The sequence below is a fragment of the Triticum aestivum genome, chromosome 3B (genome assembly GCF_018294505.1).
Source record: "Triticum aestivum cultivar Chinese Spring chromosome 3B, IWGSC CS RefSeq v2.1, whole genome shotgun sequence".
Lineage (NCBI taxonomy): Eukaryota > Viridiplantae > Streptophyta > Magnoliopsida > Poales > Poaceae > Triticum > Triticum aestivum.
This window is the reverse complement of record NC_057801.1, coordinates 387,141,018-387,162,984: the sequence shown is the minus strand read 5'-3', so window position 1 is coordinate 387,162,984 and position 21,967 is coordinate 387,141,018. Positions and strand designations below refer to the sequence as shown.

The window sequence follows — 21,967 nt, the reverse complement described above, 5'->3', positions numbered from 1 at the left end:
GCCATTTTTCAAAATATTGAAAAAGGCAGGTCCAATGAAATGGACTCCGGAGGCGGAGGCTACGCTGCAGGACTTGAAGAGATACCTGTCCTCCACTCCAACACTTGTAGCACCTAAACCACAAGAGAAGTTGCTGCTATATATAGCGGCAACCAATCAAGTGGTTAGTGCTGCGTTAGTGGCGGAGAGGGAGGCGGATGATGAGCCAGCAATCACGGCAGATGCATCCAGCGACAAGCAAGGGACTTCACCGGCAAGCTCTGGTCCTGACAAGGATGGATCTGCGTAGGAGCATCAGAAGATGCAGAAGAGAATGGTGCAGCGCCCAGTTTACTTTGTCAGTTCCCTTCTGCAGGGGGCTAGGTCAAGGTACTCTGGTGTGCAGAAATTGCTTTTCGGCCTCCTCATGGCCTCGAGAAAGCTGCACCATTACTTCCAAGCACATGAGATCACAGTCGTCACTCGTTTTCCGCTGAAGAGGATACTGCAAAATCCAGAAGCGATAGGCAGGATTGTCGAGTGGGCGCTGGAACTGTCAAGCTTTGGCCTCAAGTTTGAAAGCACTTCAACTATCCAAAGCAGAGCATTGGCAGAGTTCATAGAAGAGTGGACACCAACACAAGATGAAGAAATTCCAGAGACGAGCATCCCCGTCAAGGAAGCAAGCAGAGAGTGGCTGATGTACTTTGATGGTGCCTTCTCGCTGCAAGGCGCCGGTGCGGGCGTGCTACTTGTTGCACCCACCAGAGAGCACCTCAAGTACATAGTCCAGATGCACTTTCCCAAGGAGCAAGCAATGAACAACACTGCAGAGTATGAAGGATTGCTTGCCGGTCTCAGGATCGTAGAAGACCTTGGGATCAAGAAGCTCATTGTCAGGGGTGACTCACAGCTTGTCGTCCGCCAAGTGAACAAGAACTATCAGAGTCCGTTGATGGAAGCATATGTTGATGAAGTGAGGAAGCTAGAAGAGCACTTTGACGGCCTGCAGATGGAACATGTTCCAAGAGCTCAGAACGACATTGCTGATGGCCTGTCAAAGTGCGCCGCACTGAAGTTACCTGTGGAACCAGGGATCTTTGTGCTCAAGCTGACTCAACCGTCTGTAACACCATCAACTGGACAGAGCAAGAAGAGGAAGTTGATTTATGGTGACTATTTTCCGGCAGAGCTCCCCGAAGCCGCCGCCAAAAAGGTCATCAAAATCAACACCAAGGGTGCTGAGGAGCAGTCTGCTCCGACAAGCCCTAGGGTTTGTTCCGTTGAAGCAGACGCTCCCGACAAGTTTTGCTCCGGCAAGCTTGCCGGGGAACATCAAGCTCCGGCTGAGCCGCAGGTTCTTGCCGTAGAAGCGGATGTTCCCGCAGTAGCAGATGTGCCTTTGGTCCTTGTTGTCGAGCCGCAAGCTCCAGCATGGGCACAGCAGATTGTCCTTTTCCTTCAGACAGGAGAACTTCCCGAAGAACAAGAAGAAGCGGAAAGAGTAGCCCGGCAGTCAAGTATGTACCAGTTTGTCGACAACACACTGTACAGAAGAAGACTCAACGGTGTGAAATTGAAGTGTATTCACCGGGAAGACGAACAAAAACTGTTGGCAGAGATACATGGAGGCATATGTGGTCACCACATTGGTGCAAGAGCACTTGCCGGCAAAGCATTCCGGCAAGGTTTCTTTTGGCCGACAGCCCTCCAGGATGCAACTGCACAAGTAACCAAGTGTGAAGCGTGCCAGTTCCATTCCAAACAGATACACCAGCCAGCTCAAGCTCTCCAGACGATCCCTTTATCCTGGCCATTTTCGGTCTGGGGGCTCGATATCCTCGGCCCCTTTCCCCGAGCTGTCGGGGGCTTTGAGTACTTGTACGTTGCAATCGACAAGTTCACAAAGTGGCCAGAAGTGGAACCAGTGAGGAAGCTGACAGCACAGTCAGCAGTCAAGTTCTTCAGGTCGATTGTTTGCCGTTTCGGGATCCCTAACAGAATCATCACCGACAACGGCACGCAATTCACGAGCCGCACCTTCATGCAATACGTCCAAGATCTTGGCATCAAGGTCTGCTTCGCTTCTATTGCTCATCCGAGAAGCAACGGTCAAGCGGAGAGGGCAAATGCTGAAGTGCTGCGCGGGCTCAAGACCAGGACTTTTGACAGGCTGCGCAAGTGTGGAAGAAACTGGATCGAGGAGCTGCCGGTGGTTCTTTGGTCGATCAGGACGATGCCAAATCGAGCCACTGGCCAGACACCTTTCACCCTAGTCTATGGAGCAGAGGCAGTTCTCCCCACGGAACTCGTATACGGATCACCTCGAGTGCTCGCTTATGATGAGCTTGAGCAAGAGCAGCTGCGACAAGATGACGCGCTGCTCCTTGAGGAGGACCGTCTTCAGGCTGTTGTACGAGCTGCTCGATACCAGCAAGCTTTGCGCTGCTACCATAGCCGCAAAGTTAATGCCAGAAGCTTCGAGGAAGGCGACCTTGTTCTTCGGCGCGTTCAGTCCGCCAAGAATTCCAACAAGTTGACGCCGAAGTGGGAAGGCCCTTACCGGGTGAAACGAGACACTAGGCCTGGCGCAGTCCGCCTTGAGACCGAAGATGGCACTCCGGTGAGCAACTCCTGGAACATTGAGCATCTTCATAAGTTTTACCCGTAGGGCGCGGTTGCCGGAACCCGTTCCAGCAACCACCTTTTGTACAAGTCTTGCCGATGTTGCATGTAATCCTTTGTACAAAGCCGGGCGCAGATCCCGTGCATAAGTAAAGCTCATGTGCTCCGCACATCTTGTCAATTTCATGCTTTCTACCTTATATTTGCATGCATTATCTGACACTTTGTGCAGCACAACCCCCGGTAAGCAATAACGAGCCGGAAGGCACCATATCTTTATTTTCTCTTCTTTCTTTTTCTAATAAAGGAAAGCAAGGTTCCCTCGCACACAAGTTTGCTGGGGGAAAGGAGAAGATTATGATGTGGACCAGGCATCGTTCAAGCAAGTTTCGCCTTGCCGGAAAGCAAACGACAGAAAAGCTAAGTTGCCAAAGTTTGAGCAATCAGTTTTTAAATTTTTAAGTTATATTCCTTGAACGACCGTACTTTGTATGGAAAACCTGTGCACGGAGGAACCAACTCATAGCTAGTTGCGCCCTTACTTTGTTTCGAGTCCACTCAACAACTTAAGTGAGCTGCGACTAGTTGCGACAAGGTTTCTTGTCGGTAGCGGCACCGCCAGCAGGCTGCTGACGTCCCGCACTCAGCGCTCGCGGCTAAGATGCCTGCGCCGGCAAGTTCCCTAAAAGCGTAGGGCAAAAACATACAAAGGAAGGAATCAAGTAAAGGGAATAACATAGCAAATCTCTACCCAAAATAGAGTTATATTACAAGATAGCTTGTCGCAGCTCTAACAGATTGTTCTCATAACATGACCAGCAGCAACAAAAAGAAAAAAAAACGGGCGGCCTAATCTATGCGATCGCCCTCAACCCTCTTGATCTCGCTCACCTTGTCCACAATGGGTGCGACAAGGGCCTTGAGCGCATCCAGATCAGCATCCAGCGGCAAGGATTTGAGGACGTTGGTGAGGTTGAGGCCTGGATTGCGGAAGGCCACCTTCACCAGCACCTTCTGAAGAACCCCCGCGCAGATCCTGCGCGACTCGTCAGCCAGCTGCTTTGGGATCTTCTCCCGGAGTCGCTGGAGGGCCATCGCCACGCCCTTGAAGAACAAGCTGAGCTTGGCGCTAGGTTGGAGGTGCTCATCGGAGGAGTACCCGAGATCCTCCACCCCCAGCTGCGCCAACTCCCCGTCGATGGCGGCGGCAATATTCACCAGACCCTCAGTCTAGTGCTCCACAGTGTCCCTAAAGGCGTCGTGGGCGGCAGCAGCACTCGCCAGCAGCGCCTCGTCGGCCTTGATCTTCTCCGACAAGGCCACCTCCCGCTCCCTGGCGCCGTCCAGCGTTTGAGTCAAAGTAGCCAACTTCAACTCAAGATCTGCATTGGAGTCCTTGGCGGCGCTAAGCTCCTTGCTCCTCTCTGCGAGAAGGCCTTGCAGCTCACCATGAGCGGCAGCATCCTTCTCGCGCTCACGCTTGAGAGCGGCAGGCTCCTCGCCGCTCGCCCTGAGATCGGCTTCCAGCTGCGCCACCTTCATCTCCAGCTCCTTCTTGGCGGCCTCGGCAGCTGCGGCAGCATCCTTTGCTTCCTTGAGAGCCCCGCCAATTGCTTGCTCCCGCGCGGCAAGCTCCTCCTCGTGGCTGTCAAGGTTGACCTTGCGCTGCGCCAACTCTCCTTCCTGCGCAAATAGGTTTTCGGCGACAAGCCGTTGCTTCTCTTCAACCTCGGCCTTCGCGAGGAGGAAGGCTTTCCGCTCCTCGAGAAGTTGCTCCCGCTCCTCCGCCAGGGACCGGAGAGTTTCCTGCCTCAGACCCCGAAGTTCCTCCGCGCGCTTCTCAATATCCACTCCCGCCTTCGCGACAAGCGCCTCTCGGGATGCTAGCTTGGCTTGTCGGGCGCGGTAGAGCGACAGCACCTTCTGCAGCAGCCGCTCCTCCTCAGACTCGTCGCTGCTGCTGCTTGGCGCGTCGACCAGCGTCAGCCCAGCGGAGGCGAGCACTTCTCCATCCAAAATTTCTCCTTCGACCGGCGCCCTGGAGCTTGACGCCCAAGGGAGCTTGATGAAGATACCGTCGTCGGCCTTCAAGTAGGCACCGGGCTGGGGCTCTTCGGAGCCTGGCGCTGCAGCATCGGCGGCGGGATCAGCGGTTGGCGTAGCGCCTGGCGCTCCTGCGGCCTTGGGGCCGTCAGTGCGATCGCCGGATCCCTCGCCCGCTTCTGCGGCGGCAGCCTTGGCGGCCTCCTCGCCGGCAGGATCATCGGCACCGGCCTCTTCTTCGGTGGCCGCGGCGTCGTCGTTGTTGCCACACACGTTCTCCTCGCCGGCGGCCTCGGTTTCCATCGGCTCCGTGGTGGGTGGATCTGATGACCGAAGAGGGGAGAAAGGTCAAGCGAGTATTCAAAAGGGTTACCTGTGCTTGGATCTGCAGTCGTGGTCTCAACCACCGGAGGATCACTGGTGCTGCCCCTTGCCGGAGAACTGCCCCTTGCCGGAGAATTGTCCCTTGCCGGAGAACGCTCCCTTGCCGGGGAAGCCTCCCTTGGCGGTGTAGTCAAAGCAGATAGCACTTCGGGAGCGGCCTCCGGGTCCTCCTGGTGAGGCTGCTCTGCTCCTACACGAACCAACAGACAGATATCAGCAAAAGAAGAGCACCCATGTGCGCCTGACAGCATGAAGTAAACCATATACTTACGTGGGGGGCTGCGCTGGGGGCTGCTTTGAGGAATGGTTGCCGGGTCCGACAAGGTGGTCTCGGACATGTCCTCTACCGTCGTGGTGGGGTCGTCCTCGATAACGATCACCGGGGCCTTGGCTCTCTTCGCCGCTCTCTGGGCCAGAGTTCTGGAAAGGAACAGGTTCAGAGTATAGCAAATCAGACACAAGACAAGCCAGCAAAGATTGAAGAACAACAAGAACAGCAAGGGATCTTACTCTTCTTCTTCCTCGTCGGAGCTGAGAGCGGAGAGATCGAAGTCCGGCTCGCCTCCGGTGCGACGAGGCGGAGGAGTAGGCTCCCTCGCCCGCTTGGCAGGAGCAGTGGCGGTGGACCAGGAAGACCCCGCTCCAGTTGCCGCAGCGGCGTGAGGCGCTCCCGCGGCAACGGTGCTTGCCGCGGTAGAGCGTGTCGCGCGGCTCGGCGGCTGTTGACCCGTCTGCCGCCCCGCTACGTCCGCGGCCTTGTGGAGACGCCTTCTTGGCGGGGCCGGGGGCTCCGCCTGCGGCAAGCTGTCTAAAGGCTCGGGCCCAACAAGCTCTTCCTCGCCGGGCTCGCTCGGCTCAGCTTCAGGCCCGGCAAGCTCTTCCTCACCGGCAAAGTCCTCTCGCTCGGCAAGGCTTGCCGCCTCTGCTGCCTCTGCCTCCTCCATGGTGAACCCAAACACGCCTGCGGCAGCGGCTGCTGCCGCCTCTTCCAGCTTGGTGGCGATGCGCTGCATCTCCGCATCGGTGGTGTCGCGGGTGAGGCTCTTCTGCTCATCGGCGCGGACCGGCACTTCTACCAGGCCATCGAAGAACTCCTGCACGATGGTGTCTGCTGGCTCTTGCTAGGTTGGAACGATTCCGTGAGAGTCACACAACGGCATCATTGCACGGATGCGGTCAAGCGAAGAATTGTTGCACAGCGGAACGACATCCCGCGGCAACATGAACGGATGCTGGGGATCGCGCTTGAACAGCTCCAGGAGCATCGCGTCCAGCTCCAGAACAGTGAAGTTAAAGTTGAGGCCCGGGCGCAGCCTCATGATATCCGCCGAGTTCTGGAACTCCCAGGCGGGTCTCCCCCTCTCCTGCAGGGGGGCGATGCGGCGGCGAAGGAAATCTGCGCCAACTGCGCCTACAGTGAGCCCGGCAAGCCTGAGGCAAAGGATCCGGGTGACGGCGATCTTCAGCCTGTCGTCTTCCGGGGCCACGTTGCTCCAATCGTTGCCGCGTACTATTGGGGCTTGGCGCAGGGCAGTGAATGGCTGCGGGTTCTCCTCGACAATCCAGCACCACTCTGCTCTCCATTCATCCCACTTGTTGCGGAGCTCTCCCTCCAGATAGGCTTCCTTCTTGCCGACTCTCGAGATCCAAGCGATTCCGCCGGCAAGGGGCTCTCCTCTCTCGACTCGGGGCATAAAGAAGTGGCGGAAGAGGGCTACGTTTGGATGGACTCCGACAAAGTTTTCGCACAGATGTGCGAAAACTGCCATGGTCAGGACAGCATTGGGGGTGAAGTCAAGGAGGCGGAACCCGTAGGTGTTCATGATGTCACAGAAAAATTCAGAATAAGGCGGGCATAGCCCGCAGTAGAAGAACAGCGCGAAGAAGGGATACCCGTTTGGAGCCAGTCTCGAAGTGGTAGCCGGGAGTACCTTCGTGCGCGGATGCGCTCGCGTCTCCGTCGACCAGAAGAAGTAGTAGTACTCCCTCAGCTCCTTTGCGTCAAGCTGAGAGGGGAAGATGGCCCGCTCCTTTCGCAGCGCCGCGAGCCGCTGCGCCTCGGCCGACTTCACGCCCTTCCCCTTGTCGGATTTCGGAGCCATGGCAGAAGTGGTGGGGGAGATCGACGACGTTGGTGGTGCTGGTGGCGATGGGGGGCGGAGCGCTGCTCTCTTTCAGCTTCGGGAAGAAGGGGGGAGCGGCGGTGATTTTTGAGAATGGAGTAGCAACGGGCGAAGTGGGCGAACTGCCCCTGTTTCCCCTGCTTATAAAGAGGGAGGGGGCGGACGTTTCGCCCTTCCGAATAAAGAAACCACCCACGATCTCTCCCACGATGCCGCATTCAACGTGTGCCGTTCGGGGAAGGCACAATGGATACGGAGTAAGATACGGCGTGAGCCAGGCCGCGCGTGCCCGTGCCCTGCTTTGGGCCTGGCCCAACAGCGCTCGGCACCGTGTGTGGCCCAAGCCCGGGGGCTCCTGTCGGTGTACTAGAGTAGGGGTACCCTAGTATCCCGAACTTGTGCACGGGCAGTTGCAGCACCCCGCGGCAAGGCTTGCCGGGCAACCGCCAAGGTCCTCCATGGTTCCCTTGGAGCCATTCAAGAACAAAGTATTTAAGCCAAGGAGACAAGGCCCCGGCAAGAGGAGCTTGCCGGGAAGGCCAACCAAGGCATTTCGAGGAACTTGCCGCGACGCGCCACGCGTCCCGGCAAGGCCTGGTGAGCGACAAGCTTCCGGACGCGACAAGACAACAGCCGCGGCAAGGCGCTTGCCGCGGCAGGCTACCACTCTGTACCCACGCTCCAGCACATCCACCAACGTGTCGCTCTGGGGGCCTTTCCAGGCGCGCGTGGCGGGAGGCTGTGCAGCCAGCGGTGCGCGGTGGCATGCGAAGCTGACAAGACTGCCATCGTGGCGAGCGGTGGCGCCCCTGACGGTCCCTTTTTACACTGTTTGGGCGACGTAGACGGGCATTTAATGCCTTTGTCCCCTGCCGTCAGGGTTAGGTAGGATGCACTGTGCAGGTGGTTGTACCAACCGCAACCCCTTTTCCATTTTTACCCTTCTCTGCATTGCCACCTATCGGTGACCCCTTGAACATATAAAAGGAGGCCCATGCGCAACGTAGGGGGGTTCGCTTCAGTCGGGAACCAGAGAACACTCACGCTCGGTCTCGTGTGTACTGTAGCACTCAGCGCACCCGAGCAAGAACTCAATACGATCATACAAGCAGCAGTAGGAGTATTATCTCTCCGGAGAGCTCCGAAGCTGGGTAAACTGCTCGTGTGCTTCGCCTCGATCCGCTCTTCGTGCGATCTCCGCCCCCCCCGCCGAACTGAAAGGGGCTCGGTCCGCCGGCCCCATAGGTGTTCATGGATCAGCTTCCCCGACACATCCCATTATGACATCATTTTGCATCGTGGTTGCATTGCTCATATTTATAAAACATTTGTGTACACAATGATTGCTTTTCCTCCCATGAATGCTTTGCATCTCTTTCTAGATCATCTTGATAAGCTTCATGCACTTTGTCACGACCAATCTTGCCGCACAGACTCATTCTTACATGATGGACACTTTGTGTGTGCTAACCATTGCATTTCCGAGTGTTGCTTGTGTTTGCTCTTTTTGCATGTCTATCGTTTCGGCGACACCTTGGACTACTTGGAGTGCACCATGTCTTCAACTTCATCCAACTACAAGTCCGTCCACGACAACCGTTTCCATGGTGATGAGGATCACGATCCGAGGTCGGATCTTTCACAAGGGGGGGGGGAGATGATGCGGAGCATCCCACGTTCATCCCCATGTACACTCCGACTACTCTCCAAGCCCCAAGAGGACATATGATGAGACCTCGAAGATACACCTTTGGACACAAGGTGAACTCGCTCCTCTCCGAACCTTCACTTTCCACATGTGAGACATGGCTACTACCTCAAACGTGTGTGCTATGCATGTCCAGGAACCAAGAGGAAGGCCATGGAACAACTACGAGCATTGGACAAGACGGCGAGGACACCAAGCGCATGGAAGTGAAGAAGGAAGAGAACCTGGCCGCTCCAGAACGAGCGGTACTACCGCCCACTCCAGGCGGTACTACCGCTGAAGCCACCGAAGCGGAACAACCGGCTGACTACCGCCCAACAACCGGTCCACCTTCTGTGATCGAGCAGAGCAAGGCCGGTGCTGCACCGGTTTTACCGGTTTCTGCCATAAGACCAGAACAACCGCCCCGATGACCGGAACAACCGCTGCCCCTTCGGCATACACCTCCAGAAGCCAGGGCTTGGGCTTCGAGCGGAACTACCGCCCCGTCTGACCGGTACTTCCGCCCCAAACGAGTTACCAGCGGTACAACCGGCCACATGTCCGGTACAACCGGCCTGTCTGCGCACAGTGTATTGGGCCGAGCCCGTGTACCCCTTCGCCCTCACTTACCCCTTCGTGGCTCTAGACTATATATACTCCTCCACCTCCTCCTAGTTAGGTTTATCATTGGATTAGCTCATATTTGTGTGAGAGCCTTTGCTCATCCACTTGGATACTTCTCCTCGGAGTTCACGACCTCTTCGGAGAAGATCCCCCAAGCGGATTCAAGACCCCTTTCTAGGGAAGAACATCAAGGCCTCCTCGCGGAGAAGAACGGTTCCTTTGTATCCTTACCTTTGTTGATCTTGAACCTTGTGCTACCTTATGTGTGTGATGATCTAGCACTTGTGTGATTGATTCCTTGTCGGTTTAGTGATTCTCTCTCATTTTCCCCGTGTTTCCCCTTTGTGCTTCCGCGTGTTCTTGATGATTCCCCGTAGGATCAGCTCCAAACGTGAAAGATCGACGCTATACGGTTCCATCCTACATCAGAACCCTTTCCTGCTTTCCCTTTTTACCCATCAGACTCGACTCACATTTTGATCTCCTATGCTTGCTTTCACAGTCCTCCTACGAGCAGCCCGGAATCAATGAAGGAGTTAATTCAGCACCGAGTCGAGCGAGCGTAATTCAACATGTTGATTGTACTGAACGAAGGATTTGCCTTATCACGAAAGCCACATTTGTTTCGTTTGAGGAAGTCACGCGTCTTGTTCCATATAAATAAGGAGATTCATTCTTTTTTTTTCCAGAAATACCCTCTTCTTCCTCCTCAAGCCCCTATCACAAGACCAAGCAGATCTCATCCTGCAGAAGACTCAGAGCGGATCTATCTAATGGCATGGCTGGCTAGCGGATGTGATCTATTCTCGTGTCACATCGCTTTCTTTCTTCTCCCTCCATTTTCTTCACTACTACCGCTTCTACACATAAATCAGAGAAGCATTGTGGAATAGTGGCATTTCGTTAATGGCTAAAATGTTCTTGGTGAAAGGGTTGCCACAAAACCGGCAAACTCAGAGCGGTCTTTAAAAGTGAATAGGAGCATAGCGGCATCATCCAAGCCAAACATGTCTCCTCAGTCGTCAAGGGTCTTCTCGCGCAAATAAGATCAAAAACATAACAATTGTTTTCGCTTAATGCATGTCACCCGCCCGCTCTCAATACAACAAGTGACTCTCTCTCACAAGACAGAGAAAGATTACCGATTCATCCAATCCAATTTTCTCAGAAGTGCATTCATTGTTGTTGTATAGCGAAACCTTTCCTTGACAAAACCATTCTCAGCTAATAGAAGCTGAGCTATCTATCCAGATCAGGGTTGAACGAAGCGAATGGAAAAGCCAAAGAAAACATAAATCCATTGCGATTAGAAACCAGTGACTCTATAGCCAGGGATCGATGGCGATGTAAGATATAAAGAATGGGGAGTTAGGGATTCGGTTTCCTTTGTAGCCAGTTTCAATTCCAAATCATTTGCCGACATGCGGACTCACTTCTCTTTTATGGGATGACTTTTATTATCCAAGTTGTCTATTTACGTGGGTGAATCAAGTACAACAAGCCAGGTCAGAGCTTGTGGTAGAAGATTGGGCTCCGCTACGCAGATCCACTCAACTAGGAAAGAAGTACGCATTGCTGACTAACTGTTTGAACAATCCTCGTTACTAGTAGCTAATCAAGTCAGAGTAGGGTGGCCGAGAAGCTTCTTGCCGGTGCCCCCAAAAGCAAAGCACGGACTCTACTCACCCACGTATTTTCCACCTACGAAGGGAGAAATCATCGAAATATCCTCATCCCCTGAAAGGGAACCCGAAAATAGGACGAGAGTGGATAGCGTGACTAACAAGGCTGTAGAAGTTAGTAGTGCATTTTTGAAAGATAAGATTACAAAAAGGCGAGAGCAGCATAATTGTTAGTGAGGTGTAAGAGGGGACGGGCCCGTATAGAAATTCAATCCTTCTTTTTCCGAAATGCCGCACCGCAAGCATGGAGTGCCACGCACGAGCGGAGCAAAAACTAAGCAAGGGGAATTCCCTCATTCCATGGAAAGCATGCGAAATCCTTTGATTGTTTGTAGAATCAAAATAACTATATAGTCTTTCTTGTTCCACTTGCAAGGCAAGGAAAATAAATTGTCGGTTTCGGTTTTACAACCTTACTTTTTATGTCAAAGACAAAATGCTACGCGCAAATTCTCGTTGGATCTCGGTTGTTCTTAACAACGATGGCTATTTATTTAAGTCTTCGGGTAGCACCACCAGATCTTCAACAAGGTGGAAATTCTCGTATTTCGTATGTACATGTTCCTGCAGCTCGGGTGAGTATAGTTATTTATATCGTGACAGCTATAAACAGTTCCTTGTTCCCATTAACAAAACATCCCTTTTTCTTCGCTCTTCCAGAACCGGTATAGAAATTGGTGCTTTTTCTACTTTGTTTACGTTAGTGACTGGGGGGGTCTCGGGGAAGGCCTATGTGGGGTACCTTTCGGATGTGGGATGCTCGTTTAACTTTTGTATTCATATTGTTCCTTATTTACTTGGGTGCACTATGTTTTCAAAAGCTTCCTATCGAACCGGCTCCTATTTCTATCCGTGCTAGACCGATCGACATACCAATAATAAAGTCTCCAGTCAACTGGTGGAATACATCGCATCAACCTGGGAGCATTAGTCGATCTGGTACATCAATACATGTTCCTATGCCCATTCTAATCTTGTCTAACTTTGCTAACTTCCCCTTCTCTACCCGTATCTTGTTCGTTCTGGAAACACGTCTTCCTATTCCATCTTTTCCCGAATCTCCCTTAACGGAAGAAATAGAAGCTCGAGAAGGAATACCACCAAAAACATAGTTCGCTCTCAAATAAAAACCTTGTTCACTTGCTTAAGCATCCATGGCTGAATGGTGAAAGCGCCCACCAACCTAGAAAGGGAAAATGGGTCAAAAAGTAGGTTCGGTTCCTACCGGATGCACTGCCTCTTAAAGACAGAAACAGGGGAGGGAAAGAAGGAGTATAGGGAACCTGCTTTTGGATTCTTATCGAAAGTGAATCCCTCTAACACTTCTGTTAGTGTTTTATGAGAAAATCTTTTATAGACACAACAAGTCTGAAAATCCTTAGTCACTAGGCAAGAAAGCTCGATGGGAACAAAAAGGATACAATTAGGTCAGAATAAAAAAATGTACAATTTCAAAGGAGAGAAGGAATGGCAAGTTTCCCTCCATTGAACATCAATCAATCTAGAAATAGGTAAAGGAAGGCATATCACAGGGGTATTTTGCTTTTTTCTATTCACTTCCATGGGTTTCTAAATTGAAAACATGAACACAAACGAAATCATATTGAAATTATATTAAAAAATAAAAGGGAGGAGTAGCTCTTGGTTTAAAGAAAAGGGAGGAGATGGATCGAATTCATTCTTTTTCCTTTCTTTGATGATCTTCAACACATGTATTTGAATTCCCTGGGAGTGAAGGATTTCTCGTATGGAGAAAAACCTCTTGAGCGCTATCTGATCTTATTTTTGTATTTCAAATATGGGACCTGCCTTTTTAATGGGACATCCCGGCAACATGCCTACTCATGCATGTGGCCAAGTACTCGACCAATCCTCGGAGCGAAGGGATGAACGAATTCTCGAGGTCTGGTTCATTGAGGTTAGCATCACATGAAACCTTTAGCACTTCCGTTCGATATTGGATGGAGTATGGCTGGAAGGTCAGCATAGCTAGTCTTGTCAATCGGCCCTGACTCGTCTTCTCCTTGGTACCTACCGCTATTGAACTTCGGTACCTATACTCCTGAAACAAGACAGACCTTCATGAAGACCTTCTATTTTGGAATAAGATCGGACATTTCCACATTGAGGTGAAATTACGTATGAGGAAAATAATCCTGGACTACGAAAGTTGCCCTTGTGTGGTAGAACCAGGTCTTCCACCAGGCGGTCAGCCAAGTGCTGAAGCCCCTATCTTGATACTAGTAAGCATGCACGTGAAATTCACGTGCATCGACAAGATGAGACATTGTCCAACAAAAATAAAAGACAGGACTTCATGCGTGCCTGTCTTGGCAAAGATGACATACTTAGTGCATGTTGATGCGTCTTTGCATCCTGATGAAGTATCAAAATAGTACCCAGGGAAATACCTGCAAGTGTCGTTGTCTGCTGGGCCTGCTCGTTCGAACCAGCTATTTCCTCTTTCTTTTCTGATATTGATTTACAAGAGTTTGACTCAGGTTCTTGTGTTGTGAGTTTGATTTTGTGCTTGTGTTAGACAAGTACAGTAGGAGTACATCATAATCATGTTGTAATAAGATGGATATGCTTCATAGCTAACTGCCAGCCTGAGTTTCCAAAGATTTTTCTTGTACACAGGTTTTACATGTCAAGTTGTAATAAGATGGATATGCTTCATATCTAAATGTTGTCTGATTTTCCAATGGATTTACATCCATCCGTCGTCGTGCCCATGACATGAACTAAAAACAAAATTGATAGTTCAAATGAAAATGCAACCTTTTGTAGCAAAATTCATAGCATCAACATTTGGACATATATTTAACAACTAACACATAGTAAATTAAACTACTCCCGTCCGCCTCCTTGTGCCTACTCCTTCTGCATCTCCAGGTTACCAAATTTGATGAAGAAAATCAACTGTAAAGAACAATGTCCAGGGCCTGCTCTCTCTAGTGTTCCAACTCCGTTCTTAAATACCTATTTGGGCAAAATCTATGTAGCTCCTGTGCATGATTTCTTTTGCTAGATATTGTTCACTTTTAACCTTTTACATGTATATACATGGTATATCATTGGACATGGCATAACGATATTCCCCAAGATATGTGTTGATGTGCTTAACTATCTTCCTTCTACTGGCATAATGTGACAAAATTGCATGGTTCAGAATCTTCGTGCTCCATATCTAAAACTAATATCAATGTTCCTATACATTGCATATCTATTTTTACAGATATCAGTCAGCGATGTAAGCTTTTGCAAATATATGTCAGTACATTCTTCGTACTGAACCATGTCCAGAAAAAAACCAACACCTTGGATAGCTTAGAACTTGTATCATTCACACTCTGTAGGTGCCTTGCATCTCTGGGTGTACATTTAATTGTTGAGGTCCTTCCGCAAAACACAAAAAAGAACAAATACAATCAACTGTCATTGCAACATGGACGAAGCTGAATATTACTATGAACCAGTCACACAGATAAATTCAGAAATTCGTATGGGCCTGTCAGACACATACCAGTGCAGCGTGTCGAGGCGGCGCGTCGAGCGCACCATGCGTGTGAAGGGGCCGCGGATCGACGACGGAGGAAGGCGCTCATATGAATTGACCTTCCAGATTATAGAAAATTAAGAAATGGGAGCATACTCCAACTGTCAGTATCTTGGTTGAAGAGAACATGAGTAGTGCATATATCCTTTTCCTCCAACCAATACCAATACCCCCCCTGCTTGAGCACCATCACCAGGAACTCTCAGGACAGTGTCAAAAGCTTTCTCTGTGTCGAGCTTCATCATTAGAGCTTGCATTTTACCATATTTCATATTTTAACAATAAATACCTCTCAAAACTCAAAGCTCAGAGTTCCTAGCAACAACCATATGATTAATTCTGAAAAGCTATTAGTTGTCAAAACTCAGTACTATATACATATGCACCTCACTGGAGAGTGGAGGCAACATGATACATTCAAGAGGAGCAGAAACTTCAGCAGAGCTTAGATTTTCACAACAAAGCAAAAGGGCATGCAGAATTCTAATTAAACAAATGTAACAAACACATGGAACCAACATGACAGAAAAATGACATTATTAACCATTGCTATGACCCCAATTTTTAGTCTCATGCAATTATTGCTAAGTTGTGAGCGAAATCGATATTGTGCTGAAAAAATAAATGTTGAAGAGAACAAAACCAAAAGTTGGAAAAGAGAGCAAAGACGTGGATGGATCCTAAGGAAGTTTTTTCCTTTCAGTTGCATTAAGTAAGGATCAATAACAGGGCTCTAATTAATTCTAAGTTGTATGATAAATTGAGGTGAAACTGGCTTGTGTAAGAATAATATAAGCACCAAACCCATAATGAGAAGCGAAGCCAAACTTTTTAAGTAAAAAAGGATGTTACATGCAACAGACTTATAAACTGAGGCATCATATTTGAAAATCTCAAATTACAAAGATAATATTTATTGCCTCTGTGAATGAATGACAAATAGGTCTGGAGTCAAGACCTGCTCTGCATGTTTGCACCTTCACCTTGATGGTGGCCTTCTTGGTGTTGCCACATTACACGGTTTACGACATCTTTTTCTGAAGTGCTGATGTTAGAAGAAAAAACACAAAAGATATACAGAAAAAAGGATGGATACTTTACATGTAAATATTCAAAATAGTCCCTGGCTATTAACATTACATTCTATTATCCTATAGGAACAGGTTCCCTTTAACTCGTGGCATGCAACAAACTTAATTAAAACATGGCATCATGGCCAATTCTTTGGTCTTTCTTTGATAAGTAAAATCGATTACTTAACATGGTGAGATTTGGCAGTGACTTAAGAAGCTTCACCTTGTCAGCAGTTGGAGTTGGTGCTCCCAGAACATTCGCACATGGAACAAGTGTTAAAAAAATCAGAATTTTGTCCAAACAGTCTTATTAATCCATCATCTACAAAGACAGGAAAAAGAAGTGCCATGATCAGTACAGCTGAAACTTTTAGAACAATAATGCTTCTAATGAAGTTGCAAAAGCAGAACATCGAGGGCAAAAGTACAATCATGTGTAAGAGAAGCAAGCATGACATGAACAGAACTAACCAAATTCTGGAAGGTGTCATCTTTAGGACCAAATTATAGAGTAATAAAATATAATAGAACTTGAACACCATGCAATATCCTGTTCAAATCATAAATAAAGGGAGGGACATGTTGTGTGCATAGGGTAGAAAGCAATCAGTGACCTGAAAGCACCTCAGAGTAAGTGCTCGCTAGTCGCATCTACATTCCCTCAATCCTCAACCATCTGCCGCCATTCATGTACATCACCTAAAATAGATCAAATTTTTGATAGAACATAAAGTATATCATACGGAGAGAGAGCATCCTAACTTGCATTCCAATGATACATTCCAACATGGAAGGATAACATTCAGAGAAACATATATTGAATTAATCTCATAGAAATTCAGAGAAGCATGTACTGAATTAAGCCTCACGGGAAAGGATGCCGCTTGGTGGCTAAGGCCTCAAAGTGGCGGCGACAGCGGCGCATGAATTATGAATATGAGTAGAATAAATCGACATAAACAATATGGTAGGAACTTATGAAGCAAATGAGTAATGGGATAGACTGAATACGGAAATCTCTGTAGTAACAAGTTCACCCAATGCACCGTTTATCTGTTTCAAGAAGAAAATGGTAAAATAATTACAACTGAATGGAAGAGAAAATGCATGGATATAAAGGAAGGTCATTAAAGGTCCAGATCACACAATTTATATATTTATTTTGCATGCTTTCCAGAGAGAAAATACTTAACTGAAATCTGAATGTTTGAACCAAGCATAGTTAACAAAATGGTGATGATTATGTAATAATCAATTGCATATGATGGAGGTTATGTAATAACCAAGCACAGTTAACATGGGAGGCTCAAATACCTCGACTATCAGGACCATCTCTTCCTGAATCATCCGGCGACATGGTTCTTGGTATTAGTTCACCTTCTCGAATCCTTGGCACCAACTATATAGTGGCAAATCAGTCAAAGCAGAGATTGGGGAACTCTGTAACTGGTTACACTGCATGTCAGTGCCAAATAGCACCATATTGATTTGGTAAAACTTCATTGTTGCACAATAGTTGCTTAGATATGAGAAGCAAATTAGAATGCCCCATTACTGACAAACAGTATAGTAAAACACAACATCTGGTATTGTAATTGGAGAGAGTTATTACATGTTATCTCGTGATTCACCTTCCCTTTGGTCCCGGTGACATGGATGACCTTCATCCACGCGATGGCCTCCTCCAGCTCGAGAATCTAACCAAATTCACCCGCATCAGACAACACATTCCCTCATCGCAATTCAGGCGGAGCATGAGGAGGAGGGGATGAACCTGGAGGTAGCGGTCCATGAGGTCCCACTGGTTGCCTGGGTTGCCGATGTGTGTCCGCACCTTTTGCGTGAGAGAGGAGAGCTGCCCCAGAACCTCATCGTACTCCCCCTCCATCGCGGCTCCTGTAGCCCAATCCCCAACCCGCCGGACGCATCAACCATCAGTACGGTACCCAACCCAATAGGAACCTCTAGGGTCGCGCTGCTCTCACCTGCGTGCGCGGCGGCGGTTGAGGACTCCAAGCTGAGCGGCTCGGGCGGCTCACGCGGCGGCTCCCCCGTGGGGAAGGGGTCTCCCGTGGCTAAGGCGCGGCGGCTCCGGCGGCGACCTGCGGCGGAAGGCGCGGCGTGCGGCTCCGGTGATAGCTCGGGCGTCAGAGGGCGCGACGGGCAGCGCCAGCGGCGGCTCCCGCGGTGACCCGCGACGGAGGGCGCGATGGGCGGCTCCGGCGGCAGCTCCCGCGGCTATCGCCACGGCGGGCGGCTCCCGCAGCGAAGGGTGCGATGACGGACGGGAGGGTGCGGGACGAACGGCGCGTGAGGAGGATCGATGGATTAGCGATGGATACTGGTGTGCGGGTGTGCGGGAGGTTACGTGGGCGAGAGGTCGTGCGGGGAATCGTGCGGGTGTGCGGTTTTTTTCCAAACGGCAGGGCAGGGTTAGCGATCGATGGATTGTCAGTGGCTTAATGCGTGCATGGTTGGCAGCATTAAACACCGAAGGATTAAGGACTATTAGATCTTGATGATGGATGGGCCTGATTGTTTGGATCTGCCCCTCTCTTCCTTTTATAGTGGTAGTAGATAGAATAGAAGTGAGTTCACACTAAAAATAAAAGAAGCCCTATGATTTTTTAGCCATGCTATCAATCACTTCGGTAAAGGGATCGAAAGATTATGGTCTGAAATAGAGGTTTAAGAGTCCCTCGTGTGAGTACGTGCTGAAGAGCAAGGAGTGAAAGTGCGTTCATCTTTCTTTTTGCTAGTTATTTCCTGCTAATAGTGATTAATGAGTGCCCCATACATAGCCAATGTCCGCCCGTGTTCACATCCAGTCTTCTCTGTACACTAGTGCAGCTTCCAGCTATATGCCATGTATGGTAGTCATTTGACTCGGGAATCCCTGATAAAAGTTTTTAGTCCGTGCCTGGCAGTTTCAGCCGTGGTCCAGTCCAGTAGCCTCTTTTTGATCCAAGAGTCGCATGAGAAGAAACCTTCTGGTTAGCTTCAGTTACTGTTAGTTAAATAGAACGAGAACCTCGTAACTATGCCAAGCCCGATTTTGGTTCCAATGCTGCAGAGAAAGGTTATGGGTAAAAAGAAGGTCTTTATCCTGGTGCTGCAAAGACCAGTGTTGCTGATCAAACTCATTTTCTTTCGAGGAGATCGAAAATCTCTGAATTTCTGTGAAACGAATTTACATATTTATTGCGAGGGGCTTTGAAAAGCGAAAGGATGAAGACTGATTTAGATCCTCTGAAAGTGCATGAAGTATGCCTTTTGAGCTTTTTCTCCACCCACCTCTAAGCATCCTGTTGGAATGGTCCTAGGAAAGACTATGTATGATAAATCATTCTCAGAGCCAACTTTCCTTCTTCTAAGCAAATAAATTTAGTATTTAGTCCAACCAATCATTGGTAAATCTAGGTCTTTCGTGAAAAGTGGAGTATTTGTGCCCAAGATCTTTCTATTCCATTTAGTAGGTGCACACATCTCGTATGGTAAATATACCTTTGTGCCCTATAAGGTAAGATTGATTGACGGAGTCAAGAGATGGGGATCTTGGTTTAGCAGCGGCTGCCTGTCCTTTTCTTTCATGAAAGGTACGATCTAGAGTGTGATTCTGATCCTGTGATTGGGTGCTTGGCGTAGAATGAGTGGAGCATACTAGGAATGCCGAATGCTCGCTCAGTGAGGGAGCTCTGTTGGAGAAGAGTGGGACTAGAAAGAGCGAATACCCATGTCAGGCCATGTAAGGCCAATAGTTGAGGTACCTGGATCCAGACAAAACTCCAAACATGTAAGAATCTACCTTGAAGCAAGGTTTCTACTGGTTAATGCGTTCCACCCTATTGATGACAGCTAATGTTACAAAAAGCTTAGATGAAGAAAGAGCTTCTGAGCAAAGGCTTGTTGGCGTGGATTATCTTGTTAAGTTCTGCAGAGATGGTGAGCATGAAGAAAGGACACTACCATCAAAGAAAGACAGCTCTGAAATGGATTTGCTGGTCTATGATGACCAAGTAGAAGCATCCGTTCCACATAGGTGATTTTTATAGAAGAATAGGTGCAAGCTCTTCTCAAAAGAATTTCGTTTATAGGATTCAGTCGTTCGTTTGTTTTGTTTTGAATTGACATAGAGAAAGATTTCTCGCGTTCTACTTGTTCCTTGTATCTCTCTCTCTCTCTCTCTCTCTCTATATATATATATATATATATATATATAAAGGAAAGGGGTTATTTTTCCTTTACGGCAATAAGAGTTGATTTCCTTGCTTGTAGTTTTGGATCGATTCCGTATTTCACATATTTAAGAGTGGTTATGAGAGAGAATCAATGTTTATGGGAAGAGGGAAAGAAAGATCAGGTGAAGAAGCGGGGTAGAGGAATTGGTCAACTCATCAGGCTCATGACCTGAAGACTGCAGGTTTGAATCCTGACCCCGCCTAATCATAGTCAAAATCTGGGTTTGATCCTGGCTCAGAAGGAACGCTAGCTATATGCTTAACACATGCTAGTCGAACGTTGTTTTCGGGGAGCTAGGCAGAAGGAAAAGAGGCTCCTAGCTAAAGTTGTCTCGCCCTGCTTCAAAACTACAGGGCGCGTGCTACGGCTTTGACCTAACGGCCTCCGTTTGCTGGAATCAAAATAGTTGAGAACAAACTGGCGAACGGGTGCGTAACGCGTGGGAATCTGCCGAACAGTTTAGGCCAAATCTTGAAGAAAGCTCAAAAGCACTGTTTGATGAGCCTGCGCAGTATTAGGTAGTTTGTCACGTAAAGGCTGACCAAGCCAATGTTGCTTAGCTGGTCTTTTCGGATGATCAGCCGTACTGGGACTGAGACACGGCCGAGACTCCCATGGGGGGCAGCAGTGGGGAATCTTGGACAATGGGCGAAAGCCCGATCCAACAATATCGCGTGAGTGAAGAAGGGCAATGCCGCTTGTAAAGCTCTTTCGTCGAGTGCGCGATCATTACAGGACTCGAGGAAGAAGCCCCGGCTAACTCCGTGCCAGCAGCCGTGGTAAGACGGGGGGGGGGGGAGTGTTCTTCAGAATGACTGGGCATAAAGGGCACGTAGGTGGTGAATCGGGTTGAAAGTGAAAGTCGCCAAAAAGTGGTGGAATGCTCTCGAAACCAATTCACTTGAGTGAGATAGAGGAGAGTGGAATTTTGTGTGTAGGGGTGAAATCCGTAGATCTACGAAGGAACGCCAAAAGCGAAGGTAGCTCTCTAGGTCCCTATCGACGCTGGGGAGCGAAAGCATGGGCAGCGAACAGGATTAGATACCCTGGTAGTCCATGCCGTAAACGATGAGCGTTCGCCCTTGGTCTACGTAGATCAGGGGCCCAGCTAACACGTGAAACACTCCGCCTGGGAAGTACGGTCGCAAGACCGAAACTCAAATGAATTGACGGGGGCCTACACAAGCGGTGGAGCATGTGGTTTAATTCGATACAACACGCAAAACCTTACCAGCCCTTGACATATGAACAACAAAACCTGTCCTTAATAGGATGGTACTGACTTTCATACAGGTGCTGCATGGCTGTCGTCAGCTCGTGTCGTGAGATGTTTGGTCAAGTCCTATAACAAGCAAAACCCTCGTTTTGTGTTGCTGAGACATGCGCCTAAGGAGAAATTGCCACCGAGTGACGTGCCAGCGCTACTACTTGATTGAGTGCCACCACGTAGCTGTGCTTTCAGCAAGAATTTCACCATTGGGAGCCGGTGCCTTTCGAAGCACTTTCACGTTTGAACCGAAGTCGTCTTGCCCAAGACCCATAGAGACCTACCTATAGTGACGTCAAAGTACCAGTGAGCATGGAGGTTTGGTTGAAATTGGTTATGACAACGTCGAGTTGGTGGCAGAGGAAGACTCGGCATGAAGGCCATAAAATGGTGTGGAACGTAGTGGTAATAGTACGTGCCCCGCTCCAAAACAAAGAAAAAGGTGCGTGCCGCACTCACGAGGGACTGCGAGTGAGATACTGGAGGAAGGTGGGGATGACGTCAAGTCCGCATGGCCCTTATGGGCTGGGCCACACACGTGCTACAATAGCAATGATAATGGGAAGCAAGGCTGTAAGGCAGAGCGAATCCGGAAAGATTGCCTCAGTTCGGATTGTTCTCTGCAACTCGGGAACATGAAGTTGAAATCGCTAGTAATCGCGGATCATCACGCTGCTGT

At 49.3% G+C, this 21,967-nt stretch overlaps 1 long non-coding RNA gene across 10 annotated transcripts; it reads right to left on the bottom strand.

Moving 5' to 3' along the window:
- Window positions 1-12,739: 12,739 nt before the first annotated feature.
- LOC123069981 (uncharacterized) lies at window positions 12,740-18,192 on the bottom strand. 10 transcript variants are annotated; one of them, XR_006433280.1, is made up of 9 exons: window positions 17,768-18,185; window positions 17,557-17,678; window positions 17,395-17,479; window positions 17,097-17,181; window positions 16,397-16,835; window positions 16,006-16,104; window positions 15,668-15,746; window positions 14,677-14,935; window positions 13,220-14,549 (listed from the first exon to the last, which is right to left on the bottom strand). It is a non-coding gene; the product is annotated as an uncharacterized lncRNA (long non-coding RNA). The 10 variants fall into 10 exon arrangements; XR_006433285.1 differs by having other exon boundaries at window positions 14,677-14,884; XR_006433278.1 differs by adding an exon at window positions 12,740-13,212 and having other exon boundaries at window positions 13,562-14,549; window positions 14,677-16,104; window positions 17,768-18,192.
- Window positions 18,193-21,967: the final 3,775 nt, after the last annotated feature.